The sequence below is a fragment of the Dendropsophus ebraccatus genome, chromosome 8 (assembly GCF_027789765.1).
Source record: "Dendropsophus ebraccatus isolate aDenEbr1 chromosome 8, aDenEbr1.pat, whole genome shotgun sequence".
Lineage (NCBI taxonomy): Eukaryota > Metazoa > Chordata > Amphibia > Anura > Hylidae > Dendropsophus > Dendropsophus ebraccatus.
This window is the reverse complement of record NC_091461.1, coordinates 15549087-15564824: the sequence shown is the minus strand read 5'-3', so window position 1 is coordinate 15564824 and position 15738 is coordinate 15549087. Positions and strand designations below refer to the sequence as shown.

The 15738-nt window shown below is 41.4% G+C and overlaps 8 non-coding genes across 8 annotated transcripts; 4 read left to right on the top strand and 4 right to left on the bottom strand.

Annotated features, from left to right (window-relative positions):
* Nucleotides 1-1604: 1604 nt before the first annotated feature.
* Nucleotides 1605-1660, top strand: LOC138800151 (U7 small nuclear RNA). The gene has a single exon (XR_011364356.1). It is a non-coding gene; the product is annotated as a U7 small nuclear RNA (small nuclear RNA).
* Nucleotides 1661-2723: 1063 nt separating this feature from the next.
* On the bottom strand, nt 2724-2779 carry LOC138800161 (U7 small nuclear RNA). Its single transcript, XR_011364365.1, has one exon. It is a non-coding gene; the product is annotated as a U7 small nuclear RNA (small nuclear RNA).
* Nucleotides 2780-4562: 1783 nt separating this feature from the next.
* Nucleotides 4563-4618, top strand: LOC138800167 (U7 small nuclear RNA). The gene has a single exon (XR_011364371.1). It is a non-coding gene; the product is annotated as a U7 small nuclear RNA (small nuclear RNA).
* Nucleotides 4619-6146: 1528 nt separating this feature from the next.
* On the top strand, nt 6147-6202 carry LOC138800156 (U7 small nuclear RNA). Its single transcript, XR_011364361.1, has one exon. It is a non-coding gene; the product is annotated as a U7 small nuclear RNA (small nuclear RNA).
* A 2135-nt stretch (nt 6203-8337) lies between these two features.
* Nucleotides 8338-8393, bottom strand: LOC138800159 (U7 small nuclear RNA). Its single transcript, XR_011364364.1, has one exon. It is a non-coding gene; the product is annotated as a U7 small nuclear RNA (small nuclear RNA).
* Nucleotides 8394-9869: 1476 nt separating this feature from the next.
* On the top strand, nt 9870-9925 carry LOC138800164 (U7 small nuclear RNA). The gene has a single exon (XR_011364368.1). It is a non-coding gene; the product is annotated as a U7 small nuclear RNA (small nuclear RNA).
* Nucleotides 9926-11793: 1868 nt separating this feature from the next.
* LOC138800152 (U7 small nuclear RNA) lies at nt 11794-11849 on the bottom strand. Its single transcript, XR_011364357.1, has one exon. It is a non-coding gene; the product is annotated as a U7 small nuclear RNA (small nuclear RNA).
* Nucleotides 11850-15367: 3518 nt separating this feature from the next.
* Nucleotides 15368-15423, bottom strand: LOC138800162 (U7 small nuclear RNA). Its single transcript, XR_011364366.1, has one exon. It is a non-coding gene; the product is annotated as a U7 small nuclear RNA (small nuclear RNA).
* Nucleotides 15424-15738: the final 315 nt, after the last annotated feature.

Here is a 15738-nt window from a genome sequence, read left to right as displayed (position 1 = left end):
TATACTTTTAAATGATTTAATTTAAAAAATTTTTAATAATGCAATTATAAGTATATTAGGCAATTATTAGATTGCTTATACTGATCAGTTGTTTGCTATTGCTTCCCATTATTTAGTTAGATCGATGCTCTGTTGGTAAATTCTGGCTGTGGCAGATTTAATCAGCAGAGTCACTATGGCAGGTATGGAGGCCGAGTGTTATCATTGTAATCATAATAAAATAGAGCATACTCACCCTGCTGAGTCTATTGGTGCTGGTCTGGTGATGCTGATGTATAATTCCCTGCATGATGCACTCTCTTAGCTCTGCTGATGACCATCCAGCCACCCAGTCAGTGGAAAAAAGAAAAATGTCATTGTTCTTAGAATAGTGGTAAACAGAAGAGGTTGGTGGGATTTGTCTGGCGCAACCACCCCTATTGGAACACCGGCCACGTTCCCCTGTAACTTCTCTGAATGAGGAGAACTCCTGGCACTGGTGTGAAGTCAAATTCAGGCTTTTATTTGATGCAACGCGTTTCGAGGGTGCAATCCCCTCTTCATCAGGCATCCTGATGAGGATGCCTGATGAAGAGGGGATTGCACCCTCGAAACGCGTTGCATCAAATAAAAGCCTGAATTTGACTTCACACCAGTGCCAGGAGTTCTCCTCATTCAGAGAAGTTACAGGGGAACGTGGCCGGTGTTCCAATAGGGGTGGTTGCGCCAGACAAATCCCACCAACCTCTTCTGTTTACCACTATTGTGACTGACACCGAGGATCCACTTTGGAGAATCGGAAGGTGGAAGGCAGCATCCCCCGTTGATCCAGAGCGCTTATTAGAGTCGTGCCTAATTGTGTACGACCCACTCAGGTGAGCGTGCATTTGCACACATATGCATGTTTCTCCAAAGTGTGTTTTGACCTGCACATGCAGCGCCGTTTGTGTGTTTTTTTCTTTGCATGTACATTGTTCTTAGAATGTGAGGAGGAAGAAAACATAAGCCACAAATTTAAATCTTCTGGATTATAAAATGTGAAGAGAAAATACATTTTATTTGCTAAAATACCTCTTTCATAGAAACATAGTAATATGGTTGACAGAAAGAAAAAAACCCTGGTCCATCTAATCCACCTTTATATAATTTCCAATATTTTTGATTAAACTATGTTTATCCCAGACAGGTTTACATTGAGTTATTCCGTGAGGTGACCCATGTACATCAGGTAGTTGCCCCTTCTGTCCTCTAAAATGGTACTGATAAAAACTACAGACCTCTGCGCAAAAACCGAGCCCCATCACAGCTCCTAGTAGATGGGAAGCCACACCCATTTTCCCGAGACTGCAGAAGGCACCGCCCATTAGTCTATCGAGCCAATAAGCACACAGTAATCTGCATATAACGCTGGGGCATAGCTGCTAGAAAGTTCTGGGTGAGCTAAAACTAATATTAATTCTAATAAATTGTTTTACAGATTTATCCCTCCACTATGTCTGCAGGTATATACATAGATGGTTATTATATTATTTCATATTCTTTATCATATTTCCAAGGTGAGATGGTACCATCACTTTAATAGTTTGTGCCCAACACTGGCCTCCTATGGCCGATCCCTATATTTCAGGTTTTATAGCTCTTTTACTATTTGTCTAGTAGGTTCTTGGACACAGGAGCCACCTACTGATTGTATAATGTTAGGTTCTGCTCTTTGGTACAGTGTGGGGTGTGGAAGGAGTTTCTAGGGTGAACATTCTTATACATGTATTATTGAAGGTTCTGTCTATTTTAAGAGAACATGTATTAGACCAGTGCTTCTCAATTCCAGGCTTCAGGCCTCACCAACAGGTCATGTTTTGAGGATTTCCCAAACAAAGGACACCTGTGACCATACCTAATGCACTGAGGAAAATATATCATCTGTGAAATACTAAGGAAATCCTCAAAACATGACCTGTTGGTGAGGCCTGAGGACTGGAATTGAGAAGCACTGTATTAGACTGCATCCTTGGGCACTTTTTGCATTTAGGTGATAAGAGCATGTGCTCTGAACCCTTAAACCCTACAAAAGCGTGGCCACTTTTCCACCTTTCTTGTCTCCAGTTCAGGTGCGGTTTGCAATTAAGCTCCATTTACTTCAATGGAACTGAGTTTGAAACCCCACCCAATCTGGAGACAAGAGGGGGGAAAAAGTGATCATGTTTTTGTAGCGCTGGATAACGTCACGTCTCAAGCCGCAGCTCAGACCAGGAAGTGGCAGTCGGAAGGGAGAACAGGGCGGTGTGATCCGGGACCTGGTGCTGGAACCGGGGAGGAAAGTGACCAGCGCCTTCTATATCCACCCCCTCCCCAGCCGTACAATAAAAATGACCCCAGCCCGGAGTACCTTTTTAACTTATTATTTTTACATTGCTAATATAACTTCATTAAAATAAATATATACTGTTTATAGTTCAACATTAAGGGGGGACACAGGCCTGTCTGCTGCCACTCAACAGAAGGTGACAAAGTCTCCATTCCACTCTATTACAGCTATGTGTCAAACAAAAAACTGTACGGTACTCTCCAGACTATCGGAATAACAACCAGATGTCAAACTATAACCCTCCAGCTATTGTATAACTAAAATATCCAGCCAACTAAAGCTTTAGCTATCCAGATATGATGGAATCCATAATCCTATAGCAGCAGAAGGACCACAAGGTTGATACTTCTACTTTAAGATCTAATTTTTACAGTGAGTAGGTGGCTCCTATTTCTAAGAACCTTCTAGACAAATAGTAAAAGAGCTATAAGACCTGACCCCCATAAGGTGTCCTTAGGAGCCCGGTGTAGGACACATATTATTGAAGTCATGGTGACTACTCCCTGTGGTAATGACATTATTATATAACTGATATAGTATAATAACCATCTCTGTATATACCTGCAGCCATATTCGAGGGGGAAATCTATAAACCAATATTAGTTTTACCCCCTTCTCTACAAGGGTGTCAAACTACAACTCCCATCATGCCTGGACAGCCATCTTCGGAGCAGTATAATGATTATTTTTCCCATATTCTGTAGTTTTTATCGGCACCAGTTTCAGGTAGGTGGGACGATTTGTTTGCTTTTTATTTTTTTTGTGATAGCTGCCATTTGGTATTATTTTTAGTTTACGCCGATCAATGTGTTGATCAATAACGTTTTACTTTAATTCTAACAATTCTGCATGGAGTGATCAAAAATATGTCCCCTCCCCCCTCCTCCTCCCCCCTTCTCCTCCCCCCCCCCTCCTCCCCCCTTCTCCTCCCCCCCCCTCCTCCCCCCTTCTTCTCCCCCCCCAAGTTTTTTACATGAATGGACTGGTGCCAGCACTGGGGGCAGACCCACCGGCCCCCAGTGTGACGATCTCCCCTTCCCTCTCTGAAACGGTTCCAATAGAATCAATGGAGCTGTGTAACAGAGGGGAGGGGGTTTCATCACAATGGGCGCCGGCGGGCCCACCTCCACTGCATTATGAATGGCCGGTGCCTGGGCATAGACCGCCATTGGCGTTCTGGCATTCTATTGATGGAAAAAAACTTAAAGCCATCCATGTAGTAAAACAATAACCATCAATCTCCAGTATTGTAGATCTCATACTAACATATAGGGGTAGATTTATGAAAGGGTGTAAATATACACCTGGTGTAAACTTCCCACATCAACCAATCACAGCTCCTCTTATATATTACCAGAGCTGAAAGCTGAGCTGTGATTGGTTGCTGTGGGCAATTTACACCAGGTGTATATTTACACCCTTTCATAAACCTCTCCCATAGTGTTCCAGTTTGACCGCATCGTGAAAATATTGGCCCACAAATATTTGTAATTCTATATGTATATTCCTTTTTTTCGGTTTTGTATTATATTATCTGGTGAATAAAATTAAACCAATACAACTTGTCTCACAAAAAAATAATCCCTCATACGGCTGTCAGTGGAAAAAAGAAAAATGTCATTGTTCTTAGAATGTGAGGAGGAAGAAAACATAAGACACACATTTAAATCTTTATTTGCTAAAATACCTCTTTCATAGAAACATAGGAATATTGTTGGCAGAAGAAAAAACCCTGGTCCATCTAGTCCACCCTTATATAATTTCCAATATTTTTGATTAAACTATGTTTATCCCAGACAGGTTTACATTTAGTTATTCCGTGAGGTGAGCCATTTGCATCAGGTAGCGGCCCCCTCTGTCCTCTGAAATGGTACTGATAAACTGCAGACCACAGCGCAAAAAACGAGCCCCCTCACAGCTCCTAGTAGATGGGAAGCCACACCCCCTCTTCCTGAGACTGCAGAAGGCTCCTCTCCTTAGTCTATCGAGCCAATCAGTACACAGTAATCTGCATATAACGCTAGGGTATAGCTGCCAAAACATTCTGGGTGAACTAAAACTAATATTAATTCTAATAAATAGTTTTATAGATTTATCCCTCCACTATGTCTTCAGGTATATACATAGATGGTTATTATATTATTTCATATTCCTATATTGCCATCACTTCAATAATATTTGCCCAACACTGGCCTCCTATGGCCGATCCCTATATTCCAGGTTTTATAGCTCTTTTACTATCTGTCCAGCAGGTTCTTGGTTACAGGAGCCACCTACTGATTGTATAATGTTAGATTCTGTTCTTTAGTACAGCATGGAGAGTAAAACAAGTCTCCAGGGTGAAAATCTTTATACATGTCTTAAGGGTTTTGTCTATTTTAATAGAACATGTATTAGACTGGAACCTTGGGTACTTTTTGCATTTGGGTGATACTCCAGTGTGGCCGAGGATAAAGACGTCCACTCACCTCCCTGGTTCTAGCGGCGGGTCCCGCATCGCGGCACTCTGGTGCCCGGCCGGTTACGGGTGTCTGACGCGGGCCCGAGACGTGACGTCTCAGGTCCGCTTAGCCACTCAGTAAAGGAGGCGGGATATGTTTCAAGTCCGCTTAGATCCCGCCTCCTTCACTGACTGGCTGAGCGGACCTGAGATGTCACGTCTCGGGCCTGCGTCAGACACCCGGAAGCGGCCGGGCACCGGAGCGCCGCAATGCGGGACCCGTCGCTGGAACCAGGGAGGTGAGTGGATGTCTTTTTCCTCGGCCACCTCCTCCCCAGTCCCAGTAAAAAAGTGCCCCCACACTGGAGTACCCCTTTAAAGGGGTTATCCAGGATTAGAAAAAGCGCCACCATTGTTCAGCTCAATTCATTTCAGCCCCCTCTCATATCAGAAGAGCCTAGCGGACCTGCAGGAGTTTATCAATGTATCCTGCTGCGCTGTCCACATCATGGGTTCGGTTTACTTGGAGAATAGCTTCACTATATGTATAATGGTAACGCATGAAGAAGAGTATAAGAGCCTGCTCTCAATCCAGGGGGCAGCAAATAGCCCGTCAGCCTGTTAAGGCGTGTTACGCGGAGGGCACACGAGGCATGAAAAGGACAGGCAGAACTTCATGTGGAGTCTACAGCTCAGGCTCCGCTTGAAATCATGTGAGAAGAGGGTACAACTACACCACAAAAACCATAAAGAATTAAAAGGGCAGTAAAGTTTTTGTACAACTATTTTTTTTACATTGCTAATATAACTTCATTAAAATAAATGTATACTGTTTAAAGTTACACTTCTGTAGAGTGGCAGCATTAAGGGGGGCATGGGCCTGTCACCCTTATAATTTTCTTCAGTAATTTCTTAATATGTGTTTGTCCCAGACAGGTTTACATTGAGTTATTCAGTGAGGTGACCCATGTACATCAGGTAGCAGCCCCTCTGTCCTCTGAAATGGTACTGATAAAAACTACCGACCACTGCGCAAAAAACGAGCCCCTACACAACAACTAACAAATAAGCCACACCTCCTCTTCCCTGCAGAAGGCACCGCCCATTAGTCTATCCAGCCAATCAGCATACAGTAATCTGCATATAACACCGAGGCATAGCTGCTAGAACCTTCTGAATCTAACTAATATAATTGCTAATAAATATTTTTATAGATTTATCCTTCCACTATGTCTGCAGGTATATACATAGATGGTTATTTTATTATTTGATATTCTTTATCATATTACCAAGGTGAGATGTTGCCATCATTTTAATAATATGTGCTCAACACTGGGCTCCTATGGCTGTTTCCATGGTATCAGGTTTTATAGCTCTTTTACTATTTGTCTAGAAGGTTCTTGGACACAGGAGCCACCTACTGATTGTATAATGTTAGATTCTGTTCTTTGGTACAATGGGGAGAAGGTCTGGAGTATGGAAGAAGTTTCTAGAGTGAGAGGTTCATGTAGGAAACATCTTTGCTCCCCATTTGGTAGTGCTCCTATGCTCAGGGCCTGTTGGATGCCCTAGAACTTGAACTCAAAGACACTGTACCGAGGAGGCCTGGCGCCTTGTCAACTCTTTTAAGGACGCTATATGGCTGGCCAGGACCCACCTCATTATCAACAGGGAGAACGTCCATTTTGGACTTCCGTGATGTCATAGAATTATGTCACTGAATTACGTGATGTCACAGAATGTTGTGATGTCATAAAAAAAGGTAGTGATGTAATGGAGTGCTGTGACGTCACAGAATTTCACTATGTCACGGAATGTTGTAATGTCAAGGAGTGTTCTCATGTCACAGAATGTTGTGATGTCACAAAATTTTGTGATGTCACGGAATTCCGTGATGTCATGGAATATTCTGATGTCACAGAATTCTGTTATGTCACAGAATATTGTGATGTCACAGAATTCTGTGATGTCATTGAGCATTGTGATGTCAAGGAGTGTAATGTCACAGAATTCAGTGATGTCATTGAGCATTGTGGTGTCATTGAGCATTGTGATGTCAAGGAGTGTAGTGATATCACAGAATTCTGTGATGTCATTGAGCGTTGTGATGTCATTGAGCATTGTGATGTCATTAAGCATTGTGATGTCATGGAATGCTCTGATTTCACAGAATTCTGTGATGTCATTGAGCATTGTGATGTCAAGGAGTGTTCTGATGTCAAGGAATTACGTGATGCCAAGTAATGTTTTGATTCCACAAAGTGTTGTCATGTCATGGAATTTTGTGATGTTACAGAATGTTCTGATGTTACGGAATTCTGTAATGTCATGAAATGTTTTGATGTCATAGAATGTTATGATGTCACACAATTCCGTGATGTCACAGAATGTTGTGATGTCACAGAATGTTGTGATGTCACAGTGTCATTGAATGTTGTGATATCCTAGAATTCCATGATGTCACGGACTGTTGTGACGTCATGGAATTCTTTGATGTCACGGAATGTTGTGATGTCACAGAAACTTGTGATGTCACAGAATTCTGTGATGGAAAAATAGGAAAAATATCTAGAAGCATCAAGTTAGTTTAAACCCCTGAAGTTAGTGGAAAGTGAAAATTGGGCTTAATCCCTGGATAGTTCAGTAGATTTGTGGCTGGTGAAGGATATAGGGGGTTGTGGATAATGGTGTGTATTCTGAGCAGAGACTGGTTACAAGTATTATGCCACAAGGGTCTGGTGTGGATCAAGTTCTTTTAATATGGTTGTAAATGACATAGGAGAAGATTCATCTGTTTGCTAATAACACAAAAGTGTGCAATAGGGTTGATATACCTGGAAGTGTCTGTAATATGAAAATGAAATAGCTTTACTAGATAAGTGATCAAAACAATAGGGCCCTCCACTATCATTCACAACAGTACAGCAAGTGATTCCATTTTATACTACTGTATATCACTATCCACCCTTGGACATCATTTGCTCTATCCTAATATTCTGTGATTATATGCTTGTGTGTGTGTGTGTATATATATATATATATATATATATAAACCGTATATATATATATATGTATATATATATATATATATATATATATATATATATAATATATGTGTGTATGTATATATATTTATTTTTTCATGGAAACCATCTTCCAATAAGATTTAAAATTAGAGTTTAAAGGTTATAGAGTTATGAAAAGAATGATCCATAATCAGATGCCACCGCTGCTTTAGACCTTTCTTCTTTCCATCAAAATAGCCAAATGTTATTGTCTCTCCTGTCCCTAGAATGTTCCTAATCCTGACTACAGGTATAACCAATCTCCTCTAGGTCCCTTTACCATAGGACTGTCCTCAAAGTTAGGTCATCCCACATCTCGTACCTGACCTAGTCTCCTATCACTATAACCCTCCAGCTATTGTATAACTACAAATCCCAGACAACTAAAGCTTTAGCTATCCAGGTATGATGGAAACCATAACCCTACAACAGCTAGAGGACCACAAGGATGATACTACTATTTTAAGGTCTAATTTTTACAGTGAGTAGGTGGCTCCTATTTCTAAGAACCTTCTAGACAAATAGTAAAAGAGCTATAAGACCTGACCCCCATAAGGCGTCCTTAGGAGCCCGGTGTAGGACACATATTATTGAAGTCATGGTGACTACTCCCTGTGGTAATGACATTATTATATAACTGATATAGGATAATAACCATCTCTGTATATACCTGCAGCCATATTGGAGGGGGAAATCTACAGTATAAACCAATATTAGTTTTACCCCCTTCTCTACAAAGGGGTCAAACTACAACTCCCATCATGCCAAGACAGCCATCTTCAGAGCAATATAATGATTTTTTTACGCCATATTCTGTAGTTTTATTGGTACCAGTTACAGGTAGGTGGGACGTTTTGTTTGCTTCTTATTTTATCTGTGATAGCTGCCATTTGGTATTATTTTTAGTTTATGCCAATCACTGTGTGGATCAATAAAGTTTTACTTCATTAATTTTAACAATTCTGCATGCAGTGATCAAAAATATGTTTATTTTTTTTTTTATGGTCATTTTATTAGGGGATTTTTTTATACTTTTTTTTTTTTTATAATACTATTATAAGTATATTAGGCAATTATTAGATTGCTTATTCTGATCAGTTTTTTGCTATTGTTTAGTTAGATCGGTGCTCTGCTGGTACTATCTGCCTGTGGCATACTAACCCTGCTAAGTACATTGGTGCTGGGCTGGTGATGCCAATGTTTAATTCCCTGCATGGTGCACTCTGATGCACTGGCATTCTGGCATTCTATTCATGTAAAAAACATAAAGCCATCCATGTAGTAAAACAATAACCATCCATCTCCAGTCTTGTTGATCTCATACTAACATATAAAAGTTTGAACGTACGGCTGTCAGGGGAAAAAATAAAAATGTCATTGGTCTTAGAATGTGAGGAGGAAGAAAACATAAGACACAAATTCAAATTTTCTGAATTATAAAATGTGAAGAGAAAATAAATTTTATTTGCTAAAATACCTCTTTCATAGAAACATAGCAATATTGTTGGCAGAGAAAAAAAAAACCCTGGTTCACCTAGTCCACCCTTATATAGTTTCCAATATTTTTGATGAAACTATGTTTATCCATTGAGTTATTCAGTGAGGTGACCAATGTACATCAGGTAGTGGCCCCTTCTGTCCTCTGAAATGGTTCTGATAAAAACTACAGACCACTGCGCAAAAAACGAGCCCCCTCAGAGCTCCTAGTAGATGGGAAGCCACACCCCCTCTTCCTGAGACTGCAGAAGGCTCCTCCCATTAGTCTATCGAGCCAATCAGTACACAGTAATCTACATATAATGCTAGGGTATAGCTGGCAAAACATTCCGGGTGAACTAAAACTAATATTAATTCTAATAAATAGTTTTATAGATTTATCCCTCCACTATGTCTTCTGGTATATACATAGATGGTTATTATATTATTTCATATTCTTTATCAGATTTCCAAGATGAGATGTTGCCATCACTTTAATAATTTTTGCCCAACACTGGCCTCCTATGGCCGATCCCTATATTCCAGGTTTTGTAGCTCTTTTACTATTTGTCCAGCAGGTTCTTGGTTACAGGAGCCACCTACTGATTGTATAATGTTAGATTTTGTTCTTTGGTCCAGTATGGAGGGTAAGACAAGTCTCCAGGGTGAAGATCTTTATACATGTCTTCTTGAGGATTTTATCTATTTTAAGAGAACATGTATTAGATTGCATCCTTGTGTACTTTTTGCAGTTGGGTGATAGCACGTGTACTCTGAGCCCTTAAAGGGGTTATCCAGGATTAGAAAAAGCGCCACCATTGTTCAGCTCAATTCATATCAGCCCCCTCTCATATTAGAAGAGCCCACTGGACCTGCAGGACCATCATAGAATTCCATGACATCACTGGTGTCATGGAATTCTGTGATGTAACAGAACGTTGTGATGTAATTGCATTCCGTGATATCATGGCATTTCATGATGTCACAGAATGTTGTGATGTCACAGAATGTTGTGATTTCATGGAATTCCGTGATGTCACAGAATGTTGTGATGTCACAGAATGAGGTGATGTCACAGAATGTTGTTATGTCACAGACTGTCATGGGATTCCGTGATGTCATGGCATTCCGCGATGTCACAGAATGTTGTGATGTCACGGAATTCCATGATGACACAGAATGTTGTGATGTCACGGACTGTTGTGATGTCACGGACTGTTATGATGTCACGGAATGTTGTGATGTCACAGAATGTTGTGATGTCACGGAACGTTGTGATGTCCTGGAATTCCGTGATGTCATTGAATGTTGTGATGACACAGAATTACATGATGTCATGGAATGTTGTGATGTCACAGAATTCCGCGTTGTCAATGAATGTTGTGAAGTTACAAAATATTATGCTGTAATGGAATTCTTTGATGTCACAGAATGTTGTGATTTCACAGATTGTTGCCATGTCACTGAAAGCTGCAATGTCATGCAACATTGTGGTGTCATGGAATGTTGTGATGACACAAAATGGTTTCCCTACAGGAGCCACCCCTTGGCTGGGTCCTTCCCGGAGGGATATCTGGCTAGTCCTACGTTTCGAGACTCTTAAATGATGCTCCACAGGCTCTTCTTTTGCATATTCATGTTTCCCAGGGGGCAATGCACCTCTAAATGCATATCTAAACTATCCTGTGAGTGGTGGGGCTGAGTGTGGGTGAGAGAGTAGAATAGGATACGAAAGAAAAGCACCTCTGAATGGTCAGCATAGAAATACATGACATAAAACAGGTAACCCTAGGCTTTACAGCCGTGCATACAAGACAAAAACAGTAGTGACCTCTAATGGGGAAAGTAAGGTACTTAATTTCCCAATGGTTAACCTGAGAGAAAACTTTAGGACAGGTGCCAAAGAAAAACACCAGTGGTGGGACACCACACAGTACCTTGTGTTGCTCAGGTTATGGGCATGCATGAATGACCTCAATGACAGTCTCCCCTGATTGGCCTCAAGTCGGGCTTCAGTTCTTCCAGTTTGTACTCCCTGGCAAAACTGATAACATCTCCATAGGACGAAGGAGTATGCCAGTTGCAAGTAGAGATGATCGAACAGCGCTGATGTTCAGGTTCGTACAAACTCGAACCATCAGTATTTGACTCCCGTGGTCTTCCTGTTCCATGGGGAAGGTGGAGACAGGAAACAGCCAGGGCCATAGGCTGTATTCTTGTTTTCCAGGCGGGACAAGGGCTGTCTCCACCTTTCCCATGGAACAGGAAGACTGCAGGAGTCAGATACCAATGGTTCAAGTTTATACGAACCTGAACATCAGTGCTGTTTGATCATCTCTAGTTGTAAGGGATGGAGCTGACCCTGGCCACAGGGCTTTACTTCTGAACCAAAGTCTACCACACACAGTCAAACCACCACAACTTAGTATAATAGTATAAACCTGCATCTGTCATTGACACAAACACCAGGTGGCTCCTGTTTCCAAGAACCTTCTAGACAAATAGTAAAAGAGCTATAAAACCTAAGAACTACAAGAGCCGATAGCAGCCCAGTGTAGGACATATGCTATTAAAGTCATGGTAAAACCTCACTTTGGTAATACTATATCATTAATAGAATATAATAACCATCTATGTATATACCTGTAGCCATATTGAAGGAATAAATCTAAAAAGCAATATTAGTTTTACCCAGAAGACTTTAGTAACTATACTCCAGCATCATATGCAAATTACTGTGTGCTTATTGGCTGACTATACTAATAGGCGTTACCTTGTGCAGGCTGGGGAGAGGGGGTGTGGCTTCTCTCTCTACCAGGTAAAATATCGGGACTCGTTTTTTGTTAAAGTTTTCTTAGGCCAGTTAAGTGAGTATGACAGGTGTGGGAGCTGGGACCTCATACCTTGCTGATGCCGGTTGCTATCTGCAGATGACATCTGCCAGTAATGTCTAACAACGGAGATCACTATGATGCTGCGATCAATTACAGCATCTATACAGCTTGTACAGCTGTCCCTGGTGGCGCAGTGGCCAGCTCACCACCCCCAAAATTTACCAGGTGCCGACCAGCTGTCACTGCAGCCTCTACCTGTGACAGATATATACATAGATGGTGTCGTATGGCCTCTAGCTTGATTTAGGGTCCGTTCACATGGAGTAAAACTGGTGGAATTCCACTGCAGAGTTCTCTGTCAGCTTCCGTGTCATAATGGCAGTCTATAGGAGGCTCACGCACCTCCTCTCTCCGGGCTGAAGAATTGGCATATTTATTCTTCAGCACAGAGAGAGGAGGCGAAAGCCTTACATAGACTGCCATTATGACACAGAGGCTGGTGGGATTCTGTGGCAGAGAACTCCACCAGTTTTACTCTGTGTGAACGGAGCCTTAAGGTTTTATAGCTCTTAAACTACTTGTCTAGAAGGTTCCTGCATACATGAGCTATTTACTTTTTGTAAAAGAAAAAAAAACTTTTGTATTTCTTGTAGTTTATTAAGCTGTATAGATGATGGTGTGGTATTATTTGCTGATATGTTTGTAATTAGTTTATTAAAGACTTTTTATAGAGGTCATTAGACAAGAGTGCATGTCACAGAAATATGTGAAAAGTTTTGATCATTCTGATTGCTGAGTCTGTGACCAATCAGGAGAATGAATGGGGAAAAGTTTGCAGTGCCATGCATTCCCCTCCCTTTGTGTGTGCCTAAGGGTGCCCTCACACATAGTTTTTTTTGGCCGTTTTTTATGCTTTCTGTCTCTTTGAGACTTTGGGCATTTTTTGGGTCAGCAGTTTACCCCGAACATGGACTTCAATGCTGAAAGTCCGTGTTCAGTCTAAATGCACCCGCTCCAGAAAGAAAGGGGTTAAGTGACCCCTTCCTTGCTGGAGCGTGTGCTGTATTTATTTATTTTTAAAAAGCATAGAGTTCCCCCTACTTCTATAACCAGCCAGGTTTAAAAAACAAACAGCAGCAGCCTAGTAGTACCAGGGTGGAAAGGACCATTTATTTTGGCCTGCCCCTGCCTAATAATACCAGCCTGCTACTGCCCAATCCAGGAGTACCAAATTTGACACTCCGGGACTACTGGTACCAGACTCTTCCCAGTACCCCTGGTGCAGTGGGTACTGCGGTAATATTTTGGGGGGGGGGGGGTAGTGTAAGCTATTTCATAACACTAACACTAGTCCCCGACGTAGTAATAGATGCCGTCAATCAGACAGCTTCCACTACTAAGTCTGAAATGAAATAAAAATGAAACACAACACAATAAAGAAAAGCCTTTTATTAAAAAAAAAACACCCCACACCCCTCTTTGACCATTTTAGTTTAAAAACGAAAACAACGCTGATCATCAACATGATCCACTGAATAAGAGTAATGGAATCCAAAAGCATCCAATTGTTTGCAAAAAGTCAGAAAGCTTTTACTTTATTACTGCAAGCAACGGTCTTTGCCAATCAGGTCTTTTCAATCTTTGAGGTTGAAATGTTGCTGCTGTATTCTCAGTAATAAAATAAAAGCCTGGGACTTTTTTGCAAACAGTCGAATGCTGTTGGATTCCTTTACCCTTATGCATCGATATACCGGCATTTGGGATTGCTGGTCATCTAGCCTGCATCCACTTTTTGGATCTTACTTTCTTCTGGCATGTTTCTGTGACATGTCAACAGTTTTTTTTTAATAAAATGTCCAAGAATATTTTTTGTAGCCTGCCATGTTCTTACGGTGAGGCTAGGATAAGGCGGTGTGGGAGCTTGGCTGCTAAGGAGCAGTGATCTGCTGATCGACGTCCAAATCCTCTTGTAGGACTAGTAAGAACTTACAAAAATAAAACCAGCGTTGGGGGTGAAGAGGTAAGGGAGGCAAAGGGCTCCCATTCTCCCAAGGGGGCCCCATGGTGGGTTGGTCTTATAGTTAGTAAAACTTAACAAAATGTAAATAAATTGACCAGCATTTTAATCCTTCTAACCTTCAGGATAAAGATTACATCAGTACTTCTGCAAAGTGCCCCAGTACTCCCACCATCACTACACTGTAACAGTATGGCCTCCCCCCTATGTCTGTTTCATGTAATGTCCTTTGTGTCTTACTTTTCTGTTTTTGGAATCCCGGCCACCTCTGGTCATCACCCATAGTTATTATATGGGGGAACTAGGGCTGGGCGATATTAACCTAATCATGCGGTCTCTGCTGTCTGAGTGACCTGCTCCTCCAGAGGCCAAACATCTTTGTGCCAGCGGCCGGGAGGGAAACGTGAGCTGTCAGTGTTCTAGTGCCGGGGGAGAAGGGGGGCGGGGTGAAAATACCGCAGATACCGTCCTTGCAAAGTTGAGGTCAGTTAACCGACGCCAGAGACGGTATCGGTATTTTCACGGTATATCACCCAACCCTAGGGGGGACCATTGGCCTTTGTACAGCGGGTTTTATTTAGTAACGCTATGGTGGTATTGGTATAATGGCCATGGTGATTTGGTGTCTGTCCATGGTAGTATTGGCTGTGGTTTAATATATCTTCCTCAGTAATAGTGGCTCCTAGGAAAGAGGTACTGAGCATATATAGTATATAAGTATCTTCTGCTTGATGATTCTAATAATATCCATGGTACAGCACCTTCTGAATTTATTGAACATACCATATTATTACTACAATACATCAGGCCATGTTTACTCAGCCCTATGTGGATGCCTCAAAGTTAGACTAGGTTCACACTGCATTTTTGCAATCCGTTTTTTGCAAAAAACTGATGCATTTGTGTGCATCCATTTTGATCCGTTTTCTTTTACAATGGAAGTCAATAGAAAAACGGATCAAAATGGATGCACACAAATGGATCCGTTTTTTTGCTGGACACAAAAACGTAGCTAACGCTCAATAGATGTCGATGGAAAAACGGACACAAACAAATGCATCTGTTTTTGCATAGAAAAAATTTCAAAAATGCAGCATGAACCTAACCTCAATACAGTGACTGTAACCACACTATAGTTATAACCAATAGAGATGTAAGGCAAACCAAAATCTATCATTGACACAAGAAGTAGGTGGCTCCTGTTCCCAAGAACCTTCTAGACAAATAGTAAAAGAGCTATAAAACCTAACAGCTAGGGAGACTCCATAGAAGCCCAGTGTAGGACATATGCTATTGAAGTCATGGAGACATCTGACTTTGGTAACAAAATTTTATTAACAGAATATAATAACCATCTATGTATATACCTGTAGCCATATTGCAAGGCTAAATCTATAGCTATCTAAGCAATATTAGTTAACACTCTATTATTAAGACTCATATGCAGATTACTGTGTGCTGATTGGCTGTATAGGCTGATGGGCGTCACCTTCTGCAGGCTGGTGAGGGGGGCGTGGCTTCCCTGTCTACTAGGAGCTGTGGGGGAAGGGGGTCATTTTTTG